The sequence below is a fragment of the Siphateles boraxobius genome, unplaced genomic scaffold, assembly GCF_051911475.1.
Source record: "Siphateles boraxobius isolate OS27281-9 unplaced genomic scaffold, OSU_SipBor_1 6, whole genome shotgun sequence".
In the NCBI taxonomy this organism is placed as follows: Eukaryota; Metazoa; Chordata; class Actinopteri; order Cypriniformes; family Leuciscidae; genus Siphateles; species Siphateles boraxobius.
The window spans coordinates 3,117,639-3,136,971 of NW_027509186.1; the positions used below are offsets into that span (position 1 = coordinate 3,117,639).

At 41.4% G+C, this 19,333-nt stretch overlaps 10 non-coding genes across 10 annotated transcripts; 9 read left to right on the forward strand and 1 right to left on the reverse strand.

The window, feature by feature from the left end:
* Nucleotides 1-1,615: 1,615 nt before the first annotated feature.
* trnag-ucc (transfer RNA glycine (anticodon UCC)) lies at nt 1,616-1,687 on the forward strand. Its single transcript has one exon. It is a non-coding gene; the product is annotated as a tRNA-Gly (tRNA).
* Nucleotides 1,688-3,030: 1,343 nt separating this feature from the next.
* trnag-ucc (transfer RNA glycine (anticodon UCC)) lies at nt 3,031-3,102 on the forward strand. Its single transcript has one exon. It is a non-coding gene; the product is annotated as a tRNA-Gly (tRNA).
* Nucleotides 3,103-4,446: 1,344 nt separating this feature from the next.
* trnag-ucc (transfer RNA glycine (anticodon UCC)) lies at nt 4,447-4,518 on the forward strand. Its single transcript has one exon. It is a non-coding gene; the product is annotated as a tRNA-Gly (tRNA).
* A 226-nt stretch (nt 4,519-4,744) lies between these two features.
* Nucleotides 4,745-4,816, reverse strand: trnad-guc (transfer RNA aspartic acid (anticodon GUC)). Its single transcript has one exon. It is a non-coding gene; the product is annotated as a tRNA-Asp (tRNA).
* Nucleotides 4,817-14,545: 9,729 nt separating this feature from the next.
* On the forward strand, nt 14,546-14,627 carry trnas-aga (transfer RNA serine (anticodon AGA)). Its single transcript has one exon. It is a non-coding gene; the product is annotated as a tRNA-Ser (tRNA).
* A 223-nt stretch (nt 14,628-14,850) lies between these two features.
* On the forward strand, nt 14,851-14,922 carry trnah-gug (transfer RNA histidin (anticodon GUG)). Its single transcript has one exon. It is a non-coding gene; the product is annotated as a tRNA-His (tRNA).
* Nucleotides 14,923-15,561: 639 nt separating this feature from the next.
* Nucleotides 15,562-15,634, forward strand: trnak-uuu (transfer RNA lysine (anticodon UUU)). The gene has a single exon. It is a non-coding gene; the product is annotated as a tRNA-Lys (tRNA).
* Nucleotides 15,635-15,756: 122 nt separating this feature from the next.
* Nucleotides 15,757-15,838, forward strand: trnas-aga (transfer RNA serine (anticodon AGA)). The gene has a single exon. It is a non-coding gene; the product is annotated as a tRNA-Ser (tRNA).
* Nucleotides 15,839-18,551: 2,713 nt separating this feature from the next.
* On the forward strand, nt 18,552-18,633 carry trnas-aga (transfer RNA serine (anticodon AGA)). The gene has a single exon. It is a non-coding gene; the product is annotated as a tRNA-Ser (tRNA).
* A 223-nt stretch (nt 18,634-18,856) lies between these two features.
* trnah-gug (transfer RNA histidin (anticodon GUG)) lies at nt 18,857-18,928 on the forward strand. The gene has a single exon. It is a non-coding gene; the product is annotated as a tRNA-His (tRNA).
* Nucleotides 18,929-19,333: the final 405 nt, after the last annotated feature.

Below are 19,333 nucleotides of genomic sequence, written 5' to 3' on the forward strand. Positions count from 1 at the left end.
CTTCCGAGTTGCCATAATAGTAAGTTTAGTATATCTGGGCAAACTATTTAAAAATGGCGGGGTTATTCTCTGGTTATTCTGGATACTCCGTCTGCCGCGTGCAATGATGACGCAGTGAATAGTGATGATTCTCTCTGACCAATCAGCAGTCGGCATTGTATTACGTCACATTTTAGTATCGCCTTAGCTCGCTTAGAACCTCGCCGGAGGTGGTACGAAAAAAAGTACCCGAAAGCAGGTACAGGTACAACTTTTACACAGTGGAAAACCAAACAAAGGCGAGTCGAGTCGAGCCGAGCCAAGGCGAGCTGGTACTGTGTAGTGGAAAAGCGCCATTAGAGAGAGAGAGACTGTCTGAGTGGAGGCAGGGATGGTAACTGTGTCTGTCTTTCTGTTATCGGCCTGCTAGAGCAAGCTGAAGCAAAATAGTGATAATGAACCAAAATCCAGCTGACTTTTCTAAGATCAAATGAATAATGAACAGACATGCTTTGAAACTGGTTAAGAGACCATGTAAAATTAGGTAAAAGCTACAGTAAAATGTGAAGTTTAAAATCTTACTTAAAATTTAAATATTTTTAGAGATGATATAATGAAAAGCGAACATTAAAAATGAACAGTTAAAATATGTGTCTAATATGTGTGTGTGTGATGGTGACTGCACTCTATGTCTTGTATGTGTTAGTTTGGGGTACTATTATTTCCTGATTTTGAGGATATTGTGTCATTAACCTCTTGTTTTTTAATATGGTGCCTGGTAGGTCAGGTCAATAAGTTCATGCCATTTTTTTAAGTGCCTGGTCCAAACAAAGAGAGTTTCAGTTCATCTCCACCTGCCAGCTGCTAATGTATTGCGAAAATTCTTGCTGACCGCACAACCGGGCTTCCAGTCTACGTTCAAAGGCCTGCGTTGGTGGTATTGTGGTGAGCATAGCTGCCTTCCAAGCAGGTGACCGGGTTCAATTCCCGGCCAACGCATCACATTTGTAAATTAAAGACCTTGATTACGAGCATTCTTGCTATGGGTTCGATTCCTGGGTCTGTCCATTCTTGCTGTATGGGTTCGATTCCCGGCCAACGCATTGCATTTTTCTCAAGCTGTCTTTAAAACAGTCGTCCGGGGCCCCTTGCCAACTTCTCCTGTAACTTGTTTGCTGGAGCAAAACTTTTGTTAAGGTCTTTTGGCAGCAGTAAAGGACTGGATCTCCCCGTCGGGGAATCGAACCCCAGTCTCCGCGTGACAGGCGGAGATACTTTCCACTATACTAACAAGGAGTTGCAGAGACAGGTAGTTGTAACCGATCAGCGCGGCTTCCAGGAACGGCTTCATGCGTCATTTTAGCTCAACGCTTCACATAAGCCAGTGATTGCAAAAAATAATCTAATACCGTTTAAATATGAAGTGTCTGTATAAAACGTGTTACATTATTAAATTAGAGACCTTGTTTTTTAATATGGTGCCTGGTAGGTCAGGTCAATAAGTTCATGCAATTTTTTTAAGTGCCAGGTCCAAACAAAGAGAATTTCAGTTCATCTGCACCTGCCAGCTGCTAAAGTATTGCAAAAATTATTGCTGACCGCAGAACAGGGCTTCCGGTCTACAACCAACAGTCTTGCGTTGGTGGTATAGTGGTGAGCATAGCTGCCTTCCAAGCAGTTGACCCGGGTTCGATTCCCGGCCAACGCATCACATTTGTCAATTAAAGACCTTGATTACGAGCATTCTTGCTATGGGTTCGATTCCTGGGTCTGTCCATTCTTGCTGTATGCGTTCGATTCCCGGCCAACGCATTGCATTTTTCTCAACCTATCTTTAAAACAGTCGTCCGAGGCCCCTTGCCAACTTCTCCTGCAACTCGTTTGCTGGAGCAAAACATTTGTTAAGGTCTTTTGGCAGCAGTACAGGACTGGATCTCCCCATCGGGGAATCGAACCCCAGTCTCCGCGTGACAGGCGGAGATACTTTCCACTATACTAACAAAGAGTTGCAGAGACAGGTAGCTGTATCCGATCAGCGCGGCTTCCAGGAACAGCGTCATGCGTCATTTTAGCTCAACGCTTCACAGAAGCCAGTGAATCCAAAAAATAATCTAATACCGTTTAAATAGGAAGTGTCTGTATAAAAAGTGTTACATTATTAATTTAGAGACCCTTTTTTTAATATGGTGCCTGGTAGGTCAGGTCAATAAGTTCATGCAATTTTTTTAAGTTCCGGGTCCAAACAAAGAGAGTTTCAGTTCATCTGCACCTGCCAGCTGCTAAAGTATTGCGAAAATTATTGCTGACCGCAGAACAGGGCTTCAGGTCTACATCCAACAGTCTTGCGTTGGTGGTATAGTGGTGAGCATAGCTGCCTTCCAAGCAGTTGACCCCGGTTCGATTGCTGGCCAACGCATCACATTTGTAAATTAAAGACCTTGATTACGAGCATTCTTGCTATGTGTTCGATTCCTGGGTCTGTCCATTCTTGCTGTATGGGTTCGATTCCCGGCCAACGCATTGCATTTTTCTCAAGCTGTCTTTAAAACAGTCGTCCGGGCCCCTTGCCAACTTCCCTGTAACCTGTTTGCTGGAGCAAAACATTTGTTAAGGTCTTTTGGCAGCAGTAAAGGACTGAATCTCCCCGTCGGGGAATCGAACCCCAGTCTCCGTGTGACAGGCGGAGATACTTTCCACTATACTAACAAGGAGTTGCAGAGACAGGTAGTTGTATCCGATCAGCGCGGCTTGCAGGAACGGCGTCATGCGTCATTTTAGCTCAATGCTTCACAGAAGCCAGTGAATGCAAAAAATAATCTAATACCGTTTAAATATGAAGTGTCTGTATAAAACGTGTTACATTATTAAATTAGAGACCTTGTTTTTTAATATGGTGCCTGGTAGGTCAGGTCAATAAGTTCATGCAATTTTTTTAAGTGCCAGGTCCAAACAAAGAGAGTTTCAGTTCACCTGCACCTGCCAGCTGCTAAAGTATTGCGAAAATTATTGCTGACCGAAGAACAGGGCTTCCAGTCTACATCCAACAGTCTTGCGTTGGTGGTATAGTGGTGAGCATAGCTGCCTTCCAAGCAGTTGACCCGGGTTCGATTCCCGGCCATCGCATCACATTTGTAAATTAAAGACCTTGATTACGAGCATTCTTGCTATGGGTTCGATTCCTGGGTCTGTCCATTCTTGCTGTATGCGTTCGATTCCCGGCCAACGCATTGCATTTTTCTCAAGCTGCCTTTAAAACAGTCGTCGGTGGCCCCTTGCCAACTTCTCCTGTAACTTGTTTGCTGGAGCAAAACATTTGTTAAGGTCTTTTGGCAGCAGTAAAGGACTGGGTCTCCCCGTCGGGGAATCGAACCCCGGTCTTACGCGTGACAGGCGGAGATACTTTCCACTATACTAAAGAGAAGTTGCAGAGACAGGTAGTTGTCCCCGATCAGAGCGACTTCCACGAACGGCGTCATGCGTCATTTTAGCTCAACGCTTCACAGAAGCCAGTGAATCCAAAAAAAAATCTAATACTGTTTAAATATGAAGTGTCTGTATAAAACGTGTTACATTATTAAATTAGAGACCTTGTTTTTTAATATGGTGCCTGGTAGGTCAGGTCAATAAGTTCATGCATTTTTTTTAAGTGCCAGGTCCAAACAAAGAGAGTTTCAGTTCATCTGCACCTGCCAGCTGCTAATGTATTGGGAAAATTCTTGCTGACCGCGCAAGAGGGCTTCCAGCCTACATCCGACAGTCTTGCGTTGGTGGTATTGTGGTGAGCATAGCTGCCTTCCAAGCAGGTGACCGGGTTCGATTCCCGGCCAACGCATCACATTTGTAAATTAAAGACCTTGATTACGAGCATTCTTGCTACGGGTTCGATTCCTGGGTCTGTCCATTCTTGCTGTATGGGTTCGATTCCCGGCCAACGCATTGCATTTTTCTCAAGCTGTCTTTAAAACAGTCGTCCGGGCCCCTTGCCAACTTCCCTGTAACTTGTTTGCTGGAGCAAAACTTTTGTTAAGGTCTTTTGGCAGCAGTAAAGGACTGAATCTCCCCGTCGGGGAATCGAACCCCAGTCTCCGCGTGACAGGCGGAGATACTTTCCACTATACTAACAAGGAGTTGCAGAGACAGGTAGTTGTATCCGATCAGCGCGGCTTGCAGGAACGGCGTCATGCGTCATTTTAGCTCAACGCTTCACAGAAGCCAGTGAATGCAAAAAATAATCTAATACCGTTTAAATATGAAGTGTCTGTATAAAACGTGTTACATTATTAAATTAGAGACCTTGTTTTTTAATATGGTGCCTGGTAGGTCAGGTCAATAAGTTCATGCAATTTTTTTAAGTGCCAGGTCCAAACAAAGAGAGTTTCAGTTCATCTGCACCTGCCAGCTGCTAAAGTATTGCGAAAATTATTGCTGACCGCAGAACAGGGCTTCCAGTCTACATCCAACAGTCTTGCGTTGGTGGTATAGTGGTGAGCATAGCTGCCTTCCAAGCAGTTGACCGGGGTTCGATTCCCGGCCAACGCATCACATTTGTAAATTAAAGACCTTGATTACGAGCATTCTTGCTATGGGTTCGATTCCTGGGGCAGTCCATTCTTGCTGTATGCGTTCGATTCCCGGCCAACGCATTCCATTTTTCTCAAGCTGTCTTTAATACAGTCGTCCGAGGCCCCTTGCCAACTTCTCCTGTAACTTGTTTACTGGAGCAAAACATTTGTTATGGTCTTTTGGCAGCAGTAAAGGACTGGATCTCCCCGTCGGGGAATCGAACCCCGGTCTTCCGCATGACAGGCGGAGATACATTCCACTATACTAACGAGGAGTTGCAGAGACAGGTAGTTGTATCCGATCAGCGCGGCTTCCAGGAACGGCGTCATGCGTAATTTTAGCTCAACGCTTCACAGAAGGCAGTGAATCCAAAAAATAATCTAATACCGTTTAAATATGAAGTGTCTGTATAAAACGTGTTACATTATTAAATAGAGACCTTGTTTTTTAATATGGTGTTGTAGGATTACAAATTTTATTTAAATGTTTAATTTAGATTTCCAATACAATAGTATTTTATATTGAGAAAGTTTATAAATGATGAGACCAGGAAATCCCTGCAAACGGTAGGGGTTCCCAGCAGGATATTCCTGACTGTCCCATCTCAGTACGAGAAGGCTAGGCTTTTCCTGTTCTCATTGTTTTACCGGGTGAAGAGGCATGCTGAGCAGGTTTGAACACCTGCAATTTTATTACTGAGACCATTTGTCTTGGAGTTCTTATCTCAGTGCGAGAAGTCCTGCACCGTTCTGTTCTCATGTTTCAGCTCATTTACATGCTTTGTTCCTCACAATGTAATCCCTCCCCCTTGAAATGTATATAAACTACAATGTAAAGTTCCCTTAGTTAGACGATGTTGGAATGACTGCAGCTACCGACAAGCAATAAAGAACTTCTGCTTGGAAAACTTCCACCGTCTCCTGGTCTGAGCTTCTAACTTTTCTACAAAGAAAAAGATCACTACATTGCCTGGTAGGTCAGGTCAATAAGTTCATGCAATTTTTTTAAGTTCCAGGTTCAAACAAAGAGAGTTTCAGTTAATCTGCACCTGCCAGCTGCTAATGTATTGCGAAAATTCTTGCTGACCGCACAATACGGCTTCCAGCCTACATCCATCAGTCTTGTGTTGGTAGTATAGTGGTGAGCATAGCTGCCTTCCAAGCAGTTGACCTGGGTTTGATTCCCGGCCAACGCATCACTTTTGTAAATTAAAGACCTTGATTACGAGCATTCTTGCTATGGGTTCGATTCCTGGGTCTGTCCATTCTTGCTGTATGGGTTCGATCCCCGGCCAATGCATTGCATTTTTCTCAAGCTGTCTTTAAAACAGTCGTCCGGGGCCCCTTGCCAACTTCTCCTGTAACTTGTTTGCTGGAGCAAAACTTTTGTTAAGGTCTTTTGGCAGCAGTAAATGACTGTATCTCCCCGTCGGGGAATCGAACCACGGTCTTCCGCGTGACAGGCGGAGATACTTTCCACTATACTAACAAGGAGTTGCAGAGACTGGTAGTTGTCCCCGATCAGGTCGACTTCCAGGAACGGCGTCATGCGTCATTTTAGCTCAACGCTTCACAAAAGCCAGTGAATCCAAAAAAAAAATCTAATACCTTTTAAATATGAAGTGTCTGTATAAAACGTGTTACATTATTAAATTAGAGACCTTGTTTTTTAATATGGTGCCTGGTAGGTCAGGTCAATAAGTTCATGCATTTTTTTTAAGTGCCAGGTCCAAACAAAGAGAGTTTCAGTTCATCTGCACCTGCCAGCTGCTAATGTATTGCGAAAATTCTTGCTGACCGCGCAAGAGGGCTTCCAGCCTACATCCGACAGTCTTGCGTTGGTGGTATTGTGGTGAGCATAGATGCCTTCCAAGCAGGTGACGGGGTTCGATTCCCGGGACAACCATGACTACAACAGTAGAATGAATCCTTAACCAATCAAATCATTTGATCTAAGCCCTATTTTGATTCAATCAAATAAAATCATCAAAATCATCACAAAAACAGATTCTTTTGCTAAACTCAAACCATTAGTTCGTGCATCTTCCTCCGGGTGTGTTGTTCATCTCGTTTGTCCCATGGACATTCCGTCTTCACCAGGGTGACTCTTTGCGAGTCTTTGCCGTAGTCTTTCCCTCGCCGGTGAGGGAGGCTGTTACTAGCACGAGCCTTTGACCCCTCACGTTGTCCTCATATTTGATTGTTGAGGCCTGTCTGTGTAGTCTAAGGTGAGAGGCTTGGACCCAGGTGTCCCACTCTCCAACAGTTTTCTGATCATTACCAGATTTGCCCCTTAGATCACGATGTACCCCTACTGGAGTGAACCATTTCTTGCCTGCTTTCACCTGTGAATGGAGACCTTAAGTTTTGTTAGTGACCGCTTGTCTTGCCGCTCGTCCCCTTTGGTGTGATCTGTGGAATCAACAACCTGAAACATTATCTCCGGATAATTTCTTGCTCACTTAATAGCACTCGGGGTCCTTTTACCCTGAAAAACACTCAACCCACTTTGCTCATGTCCACAACACAATATTTATACATTTGGAACAGAATTAGTTCTGTTTTCTGCAATCCTTCCTGACATTCTGCAAAAGGAAAATCTTAAGTTATGCGCTGCGCAGGTGTGGCCTTGTTTCTTTCTGCCACAATAACAATCTAGGCCAGTATAGTTAGTCAAATTCATCCATAACCATTATTTTATTGGGCACATTCTGCCCTGCATCAAAAGTCTGCATGCTCTGTAAAGAAAAACAAATGTCGAGGTTATTTTCAGATAGTAAAGTACACGTAGTTTCTTTTGTCTGCTGTGCTGCCACGGCCTTCGCTGCTGCATCTGCCCTGGCGTCTCCTGTTGAAACAGTCCTGCAATTTTGTTATCAGCGTGTGCGGCACACTTACAGACAGCAATTTTGTTAGGGAGAAGAATGGCTTCTTGCCATGCTTTTACCCTATTAAGCCCCTTGTCCTCCCAACATATACCGTCCCTTAATAAACCAAATTTTGTCAATTGTTATCAAAATTGTTACCATCCCCTCTTTGATGCATGAATCATCTCGTGCATCAATCTAACATAATGGTGTTTGGATAAAGTTTGCCATCAACACTAACCCAAACGTTGTCCCAAAGCCAAAATTCCTCCAGACATCTTTCTCTGCCTCTGAAACAAAAATATGACTTAAAGCCACAAACACATCTTCTTATCAGAGAATTTGGAGGGCAACGGCCCTCAGTCTTACAGTGTATCCTGCTTTTCAGGCCTGTTGTTTGGTCTCTTAATCCCGTCATCTACAAACATTGTTTCTGAAAATTCTGTTTCAATTGTTTCTGTCAGGTCAGGTCGTGCTGTACAGACTTGGTCAATGTCAGTCAAACAACATTTTCCCCCTTTTGTTCACAATATTCATAAATGTGTAGGACTCTCTGGATAATTTGATATTGACTTAGCCAATATGTCACTTTGTTATTGCCTGCAAATCTATAACATTTTAGTTTATCTCAACCCATGATGGACATCTCTCTACAACTTCACAAATCCAATTTACATAAATGCTTTTAATCCATAGATTGATTCATAATTACCAGTAGCAGACAGAGCTGGATAACTAATCCATTTAAAGCTCGTCCCATTTTCTGCATCATCTTGTCATCAGATTGACTCAAAACTATTAGCTTCCTTAAAACTTGTCATTTGCCTTAACCCATCTGTAATGATAAAACCCTCATTCCAGAGGTTAATGACACAATATACACACTATTCAGACACAGTATTCGTACCCCAAACTAACACATACAAGACATAGAGTGCAGTCACCATCACACACACTCATATTAGACACATATTTTAACTGTTCATTTTTAATGTTCGCTTTTCATTATATCATCTCTAAAAAGATTTAAATTTTAAGTAAAATTTTAAACTTCACATTTTACTGTAGCTTTTACCTAATTTTACATGGTCTCTTAACCAGTTACAAAGCATGTCTGTTCATGATCAATTTCTTAGAAAAGTCAGCTGGGTTGTTTTGGTTCATTATCACTATTTTGTTCTTTAGCAGGCCGATAACAAAAAGACAGACACAGTTACCATCCCTTCCTCCACTCAAGCAGCCTCTCTCACTATAAACAAATAATCTTTTCAACAGCCTCCTAAGACTGTAATTTAGACAAAATGTAATATTAAATGTATTACATTAACCTTTTACCATTCAGCTTTATTATCCAGACTTTTCTCAAATCTACAAAAGCCTGTCTTCATCTTTAGCCACCACCATGCCTAACGACCTTCAGGAGTTAAAACTATGTTATAAACATATTAGCTCAAAATTAACTCTTCTATACATTTTACTTGCCCATATGGCAACCAACATCATGTCCCTCATATAATTAAGTTTTGTTACTGTCTCCGCAGCAAATAATGGCAATCACCTCATGGAATCAGCTGGCTTTTGAAAGTCCACTCCCGCTAATCATTTATCTTTAATTTTCTTCTCTTCAGGGTGTCGTCCCCTGGCATAGTTGCAGACACTTGTCACAAAGAAAAACAAGCCATACAATCAATGCGGTTTCTGGTGAGTGGTATAGAGGAACTCACATTTCTGGGTCAGACTGCCGTAAAGTTAATTTTAACCTCACAGCCCATCTCACCTCTCAATGCTCTGCTGACCCCGGTGGCCTCCAGTAATCAGTGCTCAACTCTCATACCTTTCTCACAAATAACAACCTCCATCCGGAGTTGCCCAATGTTTCGTGACCCCCTGCGTTGGGCTGTCCCCTGGCCAGGAAGATCATCCCGTCATTGAGTAGCCACTCGTACACACTGGTGACCGCTCTTTCCCAATACAATCAGTTTTCTTCAACAGAACTCAGCTGTTTTCTGGAGCTTAGGAAAGGCACGTTCAAGAGTCACCAGAGCCATTCCGATTGCCTAATAGTGTTCACAGGGAGACAGGTTAATAACAACAGTATTTAATCACTTAAATCCATTAACTATCTTAAAAGCAGCAACCTAGCTACTTAGACTATACTCAGTGAATTTAGATCACAACCGTACATTCAGTGTACTTCATCTGTAGCCGGAGCCATCGGTCCTGAATGGTGGAGACTAAATGAGACAAAGTTGTTACTGGTCCTAAAATACGCTAATCAAAATGTCACCTCTATCGTTTAAGGTCTGCATTATTATTTTAAAGACTTCTTTAAAGTCATTCAGTTTTACTTAAATCCATTTACAAATACAAATTGCCCTCTGAACGGCAATGATTTCTTTTAACCTCTCCATGTCTATGATTTTCAACTTAAACACTGTGCTTTACTTATGACACAGGCTCAGATAACAGCTTTTAGCTGACATTGAATCAGAGAGAGACTCTGAGGCATTCAGGACTGGTACACTGCATTTTCATAAAACTTTTAACATCAGACTTTATCTACCATATTTTAACTCTAGCCCAGCTTAAGGCATCTTTGCCAGAAATTACATGTGTTTTCAAATAAACATAGTTTTACAGTTGTCTTTTGCCCACGTCAGGGAATTTAGACATTACAAATTTCCACTCAGATTGAGTCTCTGTCGCACTGGCACTTTCAGCCACAGCACACATCAGATTTAGATAAGCGAACTGTTTCATTACAGCCAATAGCAGACTTATCTTTTGAAAGCAAAACATCAGCTTCTAGCTCTTTCATGGTCAACTTTTCAAGCTGTTTGTTTAATCAGATGCCTTTCAACACATTTTACATTTAGCAACTGTTAATTCGGTAGCCTACTACTTCTGCTTATTTGTTCTTACATAAAAATAATTATTCTAGTTCTGAATAACGTTTCACATTTCTCAATCTCAATTAGGATTTACTTTTTGACGAGGCAAGCACTCTCTGCTTGTGATACTTTTGCAGTTATTGTAAATCATCTGTGAGATTAGTCTCTCTATATACTCTAAAATCCTTTTTTAAATGTTTAATTACAACACAATCATCCTGTTAGTTACTTTGATATATTTTGCTACTCACATTTGTTGGAGTCATTAATTTTACATCAACCTGTATTCATCAATTCACTTTTAAAAATTACTATTATAGATATTTTCTTTAAAAGGATTCACTTTAATACTTCAATCTCTTGACCTTGTTTTTATCTCTTACTCTTTCTCAGACGAAAACTTTAATATCGTTATATAAACACTGATCTACTTTCAAACCCACATTATTACCAGAAATGTGTCACTATATTACACTTTGTTTTTTTACACCTTCTCGGTGGGCATTTACAGTTACGTGTTAAATTGTCCTGCTGACCACAATCAAGACACTCTCTGTCATCTAGTGGGTTCATGTGTCAGCCTCAACTACATCATCAGACACCTGTCCTTGACTATAGTTTGATCACTGTGAGCTTGCAAACGGCTCCAACTTACTGCACACCCTTGAAGCAGTGTGTGTCCCATTCAGGAATGTAAACAGAGCCACTGATTAAGCAGTTCTCTGTATACTTTTACAGTCCACCAGTGGCGGATTTAATCACAATAGCCAAATCATAATCTTCATCATTATCATTGGCCGCACATTAATTTTAATAAGCTGCATCGAAATGCTCAAAATATTCTAAGTTGTTTTCACAAAGTTTTCGTTTAACTTTAGTCATACTTGTCCAAGGAAATTATCCTGACCCATAATTTCATTTATAAAACAGACAATATCTTTTGCTTCAATGACTTAATATCAACAAATATCCACCATTATACATTATTGATTTCCAGAATTTTTTGTCAAAGTTGTCTTTACATTTTACTAATTTGGTATTATCATCAACAACCCTAATTACAGAACAAGTACTTTTATATAACATCCGGAAACCGAGGTGAATAAGCAAACCCTGTTTCTGTACCCCCAGCATAGCTGGACCCTAGGTTCAAAACACAATGGTTATCAAACTAAAACTAAACCTAATTTCAATCATTATTTTACCATTAAAATATAGAACTTTTCCCCATTTTGCTTAATGAAACATTCCTTATCTTTATATCACATTAATCCCCGTTAATCATACTCAATGCCTTATTTTTATTCTGAAACTCATTTTTCATACCATTTAAACAGTTAATTTGACTTCCATAAATTCTGTCAGACATTTTATTTTCATCACATATAGTTTTCTACTATATTTCTTCCATCTTTCCCTACATGCCAGTTCCTTCTGCATCCTCTGTTCTACATGCTAATTCTTTCTTTTCTCTACATGCCAGTTCCTTCATTATCTAACCAGTACATGATTGTTTGCACAATCCCCACACAAACATATCTCACACACCAACCTTCTTGTTTTTTTTTTGTTTTTTTTTCACTTCCTTCTTCCATCAAGTCTCTCACCCGTCATAGTGACACTTGAATTTCCAATCTTTCCCTTGTTTTGATAACAATCCCCTATTTCACACAGACAGCCTTATTGCTGCTTGCAACTTCAATCCTTATCATATAAATTTAAGTTCTCTAGACATCTAATGTCATGCATCCATTTACTGGATGAAGAAGTAAAAACTTTATTTCTCTCGACAGTTCCTTTTTAGCTGCCCCTTTAAGACAACAATCCATTGTTTGTCCACATTGCTTACACATGTTGAACACAGCCATAACTACCTTTTTTGTTTCTCACTGCCCTGTTCAACTGATTCTCGCACTACTTTCAGTCTAGTTGTGCTCAGTGTTCCCTCCCTGGGGAAATCATGGTATTTTCTCAGTTTTTTCAATATCTAAAACATAAATTTTCCCCCATAATTTTCTCATTTGATAGAAAAACCGGTGTATCAAAATTTGCATGCTTACCTTGAGACTTCCCCATATTGGCTGCTTCTCTGTTCTCTGTGGATTTCTCTTCAACGCGCGTTTTCTTGATCTGTTAGGCGTCCCCAACAGACCCGATTTTTTCTTTTAACCCAAATCGGTCGGGTTGCACTATTAGTGCCCTCCTAATTAAGGTTTACCAAAAACTGTTCTGGTTCCCCCTAATTAGCCTCAGTACCTAAAAACAATTTGCTCCGTGGCGGAACAACTCATTTTCAGGTTACCTATCTGTTTGAAATCTCTTGATCTGTTACAGACCTCAATTAATCTCAGATAATTTCCTCTCGTATCTGTTTGAAACCTCTTGATCTATATATAGATCTCAATTAATCTCAGATTACGTACCACAGAAACAGCCCTCAGCCAATATGGTTCACTCACATTTCATACCCGAAACAAAATACTTTTCCCCAAAAGAAAATATTTTAGACGTCTCTTACCAGAGATATGTTGGTTGCCACGGGTTCGCTTTCTTTTGATTCCAGTGGAGCCCCTCCCGGACCCGATAGCGGTCGGCCCCTCTCTCTCAAGCTTACGAGGTAGAGCTGGAACTGCTCAGTCCAGGTGGCCAAACACCGTCCGCTCTGAGGTCCAGAAGGCACTTCCAAGGAATCCCACTCTGACACCAAAATTGTTGTGGCAAAAATTCTGTTAAACATCATCACTGCGTAAGAGACACTCAGAGTCAAATTAATAAAAAGAAAAGTATTTATTCTTGCAAGAATAGGTTCAGTCTAGTACACAGAAGTTACGCTGTGCAAGAGAGTGACACACAACAGGAAGATATGAGACAGCCTTTATACTGTTTTCAAGGTTCCTCCTCACCCGCTGTACCTTTCACCCACTCAGATAAGGTCCTTACTGCTACTTAAAGACACAAACTGGTACTGAAATAAACTGGCCAAATCTGACCGTCCCTAAGGTCAGAGGTCCTGTCCCATATGTTCCTGAAACGTCACGCACAAGCACGTACACACATATACTTTTATACATTGAATAGGTTCTTTCTCTTATGATACCTGTTTGGGATCAATGAATATTAAAATTTCCCCAACTCTACCTTATATTTTTTAGTTTTCAGCTCATCAACCTCGGTTTTGCATATTCTAAACTAGCTAGCTCTGGCTGCTACATTCCCAGAGTTAGCAAACGTTAGTCTGTTAACATGAATATTTGCAAGCCTCCTCCAAGCACAAACATCACATACCTGTTGCATTTCACCATCCACTTATTTAGCTGCTGTCGCATCCCTTGACATGCCATCTCCTTTAACCTCCTTCTTTTTCTATTTTTAGCCCCCGACCGCTTTTTTGCTTCATTCATCTTTTTCGAGTTTCAACGATAACGCACTCCTGTGCTGCTCCTCAGCGCTCACGCGCGCGCCCCCGCCCGCTCGCGATACCCTTCTATGTCAAAATAAATTCAATGATGGAATATTATGAGGGCACCGACGCCTACTCTAGCCTCATAGTCCTCTAAAATGTATATAACTTTTTTTATATTTAACTTGTATAAATTTTATATAAATGTATATAACTTATAAAAAAAAAAAAAATTTTAACCATCGCTTTGGCGCCCTCATGATGCGGCGCCCCTATGCGCCGCATATAGCGCATACCCACTTTTTGCGCCACTGGCTACAAACAACTGCGCCTTTGACACAAGTTTACAATAACGATAGGAGCGCGGCAAGTCAACAGCATTGAAGCTTGTGAAGAGGCTTTCCAGACAAGTAGCAGTGAGTATTTGTTCTTTTTCCTAGCATTATTTTCCTTTAATTACTATTATCATCAGTCTACTAGGCTGCATTCCCACTAATTAGCAAATATATTTTGACATAGCAGACGTTTTGACGGCCATTCTGAATCTTCGAAGAAGGAAACGCAAAGCATTGGAGGACACTCTTTTTTCTGCGCCAATACGATTCATTTTGCTGTGTGTTCCGACGCAGCACGCACGCTTCTCAAGCAAGAGCCCGGATAGCTCAGTCGGTAGAGCATCAGACTTTTAATCTGAGGGTCCAGAGTTCAAGTCCCTGTTCGGGTGAACGAGCGTCTTTTTGTGGAGCGGTACGTTTTGTTGTTGAGTTCTTGCTGATCTACACTGGCCTCGGGCAGCGACGCTGCAAGGCACCAATCCACAAACGACGTGCCCCTTTCAGCCAGCTTGTAGTCGTGGCCGAGTGGTTAAGGCGATGGACTAGAAATCCATTGGGGTCTCCCTGCGCAGGTTCGAATCCTGCCGACTACGTTGACAGCATGAGCCTGCTTTAGTGTGTAACCTTCTGGAGGCCTAGCTTAAACTTTATAAAAGGAAAAAAAGAATCCTTTTCTTTCAGTGACTTCTTCTCCAGAGTCACTGTTACAGGATTTCCCTTGAAAAGAGTTATGTTGGTAAGAAACAGTTTTGTCTGCAAGCTATAGATGACAAGGCCCCTTTGTATTCAAGGACACGTCAGGTAGACTGGTAGCTCGCCGTGATCGTATAGTGGTTAGTACTCTGCGTTGTGGCCGCAGCAACCCCGGTTCGAATCCGGGTCACGGCAAGATTTTCTGGCTGCCATTGAAATTGAGCTCCATGTCACCACCTGTCCTTCAGACTACTCTTTTTGTGCACGGCGCGTGCCCTTGATGTGCTCTGGATGTTCGAGTGAATTGAAACTGGGATCTTCTTTGAAAGCACAAGCTCACAGGTTCGAACCCTTAGAGAAAAGACTGAAAACGAAATGCTCCTATTTATGTGGGAAGAATCTTGCTTCAGAGAGAATATGGTGCGTGTATATTTTCTAATCGCTAGGTGTCAGTACACTCGCTGGCTGTTACCTAGAGTGCCGCGGGCTTGCTATTTGCTACGAACAACTGCGCCTTTGACACAAGTTTACAATAACGATAGGAGCGCGGCAAGTCAACAGCATTGAAGCTTGCGAAGAGGCTTTCCAGACAAGTAGCACTGAGTTTTTGTTCTTTTTCCTAGCATTATTTTCCTTTAATTACTATTATCATCAGTCTAATAGGCTGCATTCCCACTAATTTGCAAATATATTTTGACATAGCAGACGTTTTGACGGCCATTCTGAATCTTCGAAGAAGGAAACGCAATGCATTGGAGGACACTCTTTTTTCTGCGCCAATACGATTCATTTTGCTGTGCGTTGCGACGCAGCACGCACACTTCTCGAGCAAGAGCCCGGATAGCTCAGTCGGTAGAGCATCAGACTTTTAATCTGAGGGTCCAGGGTTCAAGTCCCTGTTCGGGCGAACGAGCGTCTTTTTGTGGAGCTGTACGTTTTGTTGTTGAGTTCTTGCTGATCTACACTGGCCTCCGGCAGCGACGCTGCAAGGCACCAATCGACAAACGACATGCCCCTTTCAGCCAGCTTGTAGTCGTGGCCGAGTGGTTAAGGCGATGGACTAGAAATCCATTGGGGTCTCCCCGCGCAGGTTCGAATCCTACCGACTACGTTGACAGCATGCGCCTGCTTTAGTTTGTAACCTTCTGGAGGCCTAGCTTAAACTTTATAAAAGGAAAAACAGAATCCTTTTCTTTTCAGTGACTTCTTCTCCAGAGTCACTGTTACAGGATTACCCTTGAAAAGAGTTATGTTGGTAAGAAACAGTTTTGTCTGCAAGCTAAAGATGACAAGGCCCCTTTGTATTCAAGGACACGTCAGGTAGACTGGTAGCTCGCCGTGATCGTATAGTGGTTAGTACTCTGCGTTGTGGCCGCAGCAACCCCGGTTTGAATTCGGGTCACGGCAAGATTTTCTGGGTGCCATTGAAATTGAGCTCCATGTCACCACCTCTCCTCACCCCGTTCTTCAGACTTCTCTTTTTGTGCACGGCGCGTGCCCTTGATGTGCTCTGGATGTTCGAGTGAATTGAAACTGGGACCTTCTTTGAAAGCACAAGCTCTCAGGTTCGAACCCTTAGAGAAAAGATTGAAAACGAAACGCTCCTATTTATTTCGGAAGAATCTTGCTTCAGAGAGAATATGGTGCGTGTATATTTTCTAATCGCTAGGTGTCAGTACACTCGCTGGCTGTTACCTAGAGTGCCACGGGCTTGCTATTTGCTACAAACAGGGGCACAACTACCCAGTGTTAGAGGGGTATGCAGCAACAATTTTGGCGCCCCCCCAATACACACACACATATCATATATATATATATATATATATATATATATATATATATATATATATATATATATATATATATATTAACAATGTTAACAAATAATAAAAAGTTACAGAATAAACAGTTACAAACATACACATATACACATACATACACACACACACACACACACATATATATATATATATATATATATATATATATATATATATATATATATAAATATATATAATAATAATCATATTGTGTGTAGCTGTCATTTGTATCAAAATGATCATCCATCAAATCTTCCTTATCCCAGAAAATGTTCTTTTTTTCTTTGCAAATCCCTGTACTTGTGACAATGACAACAATGATGACATAAATTATGTCAGTGAAAAAAAAAAAAAAAACCAGAAACAGATTTTGTCCAAGTGGTCAACAAAAGCCTCGTTGCTGTTGCCACTTGATCATACATATTATATAGCACAGATCTTTAAAGAGAGAGAGAGATGTGACCCTAAATACAGCTTCCATGTCACCCAGCAGATGTAACTATAGCTTGTATGTCTGATAGCACAGCTAACATGAACATACATGAATGGTAAAACAAAATCTATTTGTTTCCATGATAAACCAGCCTTATTGCATAAGTCATGTTTTCCAGCTTCTAGTCATTTATTGTGCATGCTACCTTATATTTTCCAGTTGTTATTTTACTTTAATAAAATTGAGATATGTCATGCATGGGATTGGTACCATAAGGTTTAACCAAAATCTAAATGTAGATATCAGCAATATTATTTTGCATTAAGTTAGCAAACACTTGCTGTTAACATTAATATTTGCAAGCCTCCAAGCTTGGTAGCAAATCTACGCATGATTCCATGGTAAACCAGAGATATTGCATTAGTTGTTTTCCAGATTCTTGTCATTTATTGTACATGCTACCTTATATTTTTTAGTTTTCAGCTCATCAACCTCGGTTTTGCATATTCTAAACTAGCTAGCTCTGGCTGCTACATTCCCAGAGTTAGCAAACGTTAGTCTGTTAACATGAATATTTGCAAGCCTCCTCCAAGCACAAACATCACATACCTGTTGCATTTCACCATCCACTTATTTAGCTGCTGTCGCATCCCTTGACATGCCATCTCCTTTAACCTCCTTCTTTTTCTATTTTTAGTCCCCGACCGCTTTTTTGCTTCATTCATCTTTTTCGAGTTTCAACGATAACGCACTCCTGTGCTGCTCCTCAGCGATCACGCGCGCGCCCCCGCCCGCTCGCGATACCCTTCTATGTCAAAATAAATTCAATGATGGAATATTATGAGGGCACCGACGCCTACTCTAGCCTGTTAGTCCTCTAAAATTTATATAACTTTTTTTATATTTAACTTGTATAAATTTTATATAAATGTATATAACTTATAAAAAATAAAAAAAAATGTAACCATCGCTTTGGCGCCCTCATGATGCGGCGCCCCTATGCGCCGCATATAGCGCATACCCACTTTTTGCGCCACTGGCTACAAACAACTGCGCCTTTGACACAAGTTTACAATAACGATAGGAGCGCGGCAAGTCAACAGCATTGAAGCGTGTGAAGAGGCTTTCCAGACAAGTAGCAGTGAGTATTTGTTCTTTTTCCTAGCATTATTTTCCTTTAATTACTATTATCATCAGTCTACTAGGCTGCATTCCCACTAATTAGCAAATATATTTTGACATAGCAGACGTTTTGACGGCCATTCTGAATCTTCGAAGAAGGAAACGCAAAGCATTGGAGGACACTCTTTTTTCTGCGCCAATACGATTCATTTTGCTGTGCGTTCCCACGCAGCACGCACGCTTCTCAAGCAAGAGCCCGGATAGCTCAGTCGGTAGAGCATCAGACTTTTAATCTGAGGGTCCAGAGTTCAAGTCCCTGTTCGGGTGAACGAGCCTCTTTTAGTGGAGCGGTACGTTTTGTTGTTGAGTTCTTGCTGATCTACACTGGCCTCGGGCAGCGACGCTGCAAGGCACCAATCGACAAACGACGTGCCCCTTTCAGCCAGCTTGTAGTCGTGGCCGAGTGGTTAAGGCGATGGAGTAGAAATCCATTGGGGTCTCCCCGCGCAGGTTCGAATCCTGCCGACTACGTTGACAGCATGAGCCTGCTTTAGTGTATAACCTTCTGGAGGCCTAGCTTAAACTTTATAAAAAGAAAAAAAGAATCCTTTTCTTTCAGTGACTTCTTCTCCAGAGTCACTGTTACAGGATTACCCTTGAAAAGAGTTATGTTGGTAAGAAACAGTTTTCTCTGCAAGCTAAAGATGACAAGGCCCCTTTGTATTCAGGGACCCGTCGGGTAGACCTGTAGCTCGCTGTGATCGTATAGTGGTTAGTACTCTGCGTTGTGGCCGCAGCAACCCCGGTTCGAATCCGGGTCACGGCAAGCTCCAAATGTTCTTTTTTTCTTTGCAAATCCCTGTACTTGTGACAATGACAACAATGATGACATAAATTATGTCAGTGAAAAAAAAAAAAAAACAGAAACAGATTTTGTCCAAGTGGTCAACAAAAGCCTCGTTGCTGTTTGCCACTTGATCATACATATTATATAGCACAGATCTTTAAAGAGAGAGAGAGATGTGACCCTAAATACAGCTTCCATGTCACCCAGCAGATGTAACTATAGCTTGTATGTCTGATAGCACAGCTAACATGAACATACATGAATGGTAAAACAAAATCTATTTGTTTCCATGATAAACCAGCCTTATTGCATAAGTCATGTTTTCCAGCTTCTAGTCATTTATTGTGCATGCTACCTTATATTTTCCAGTTGTTATTTTACTTT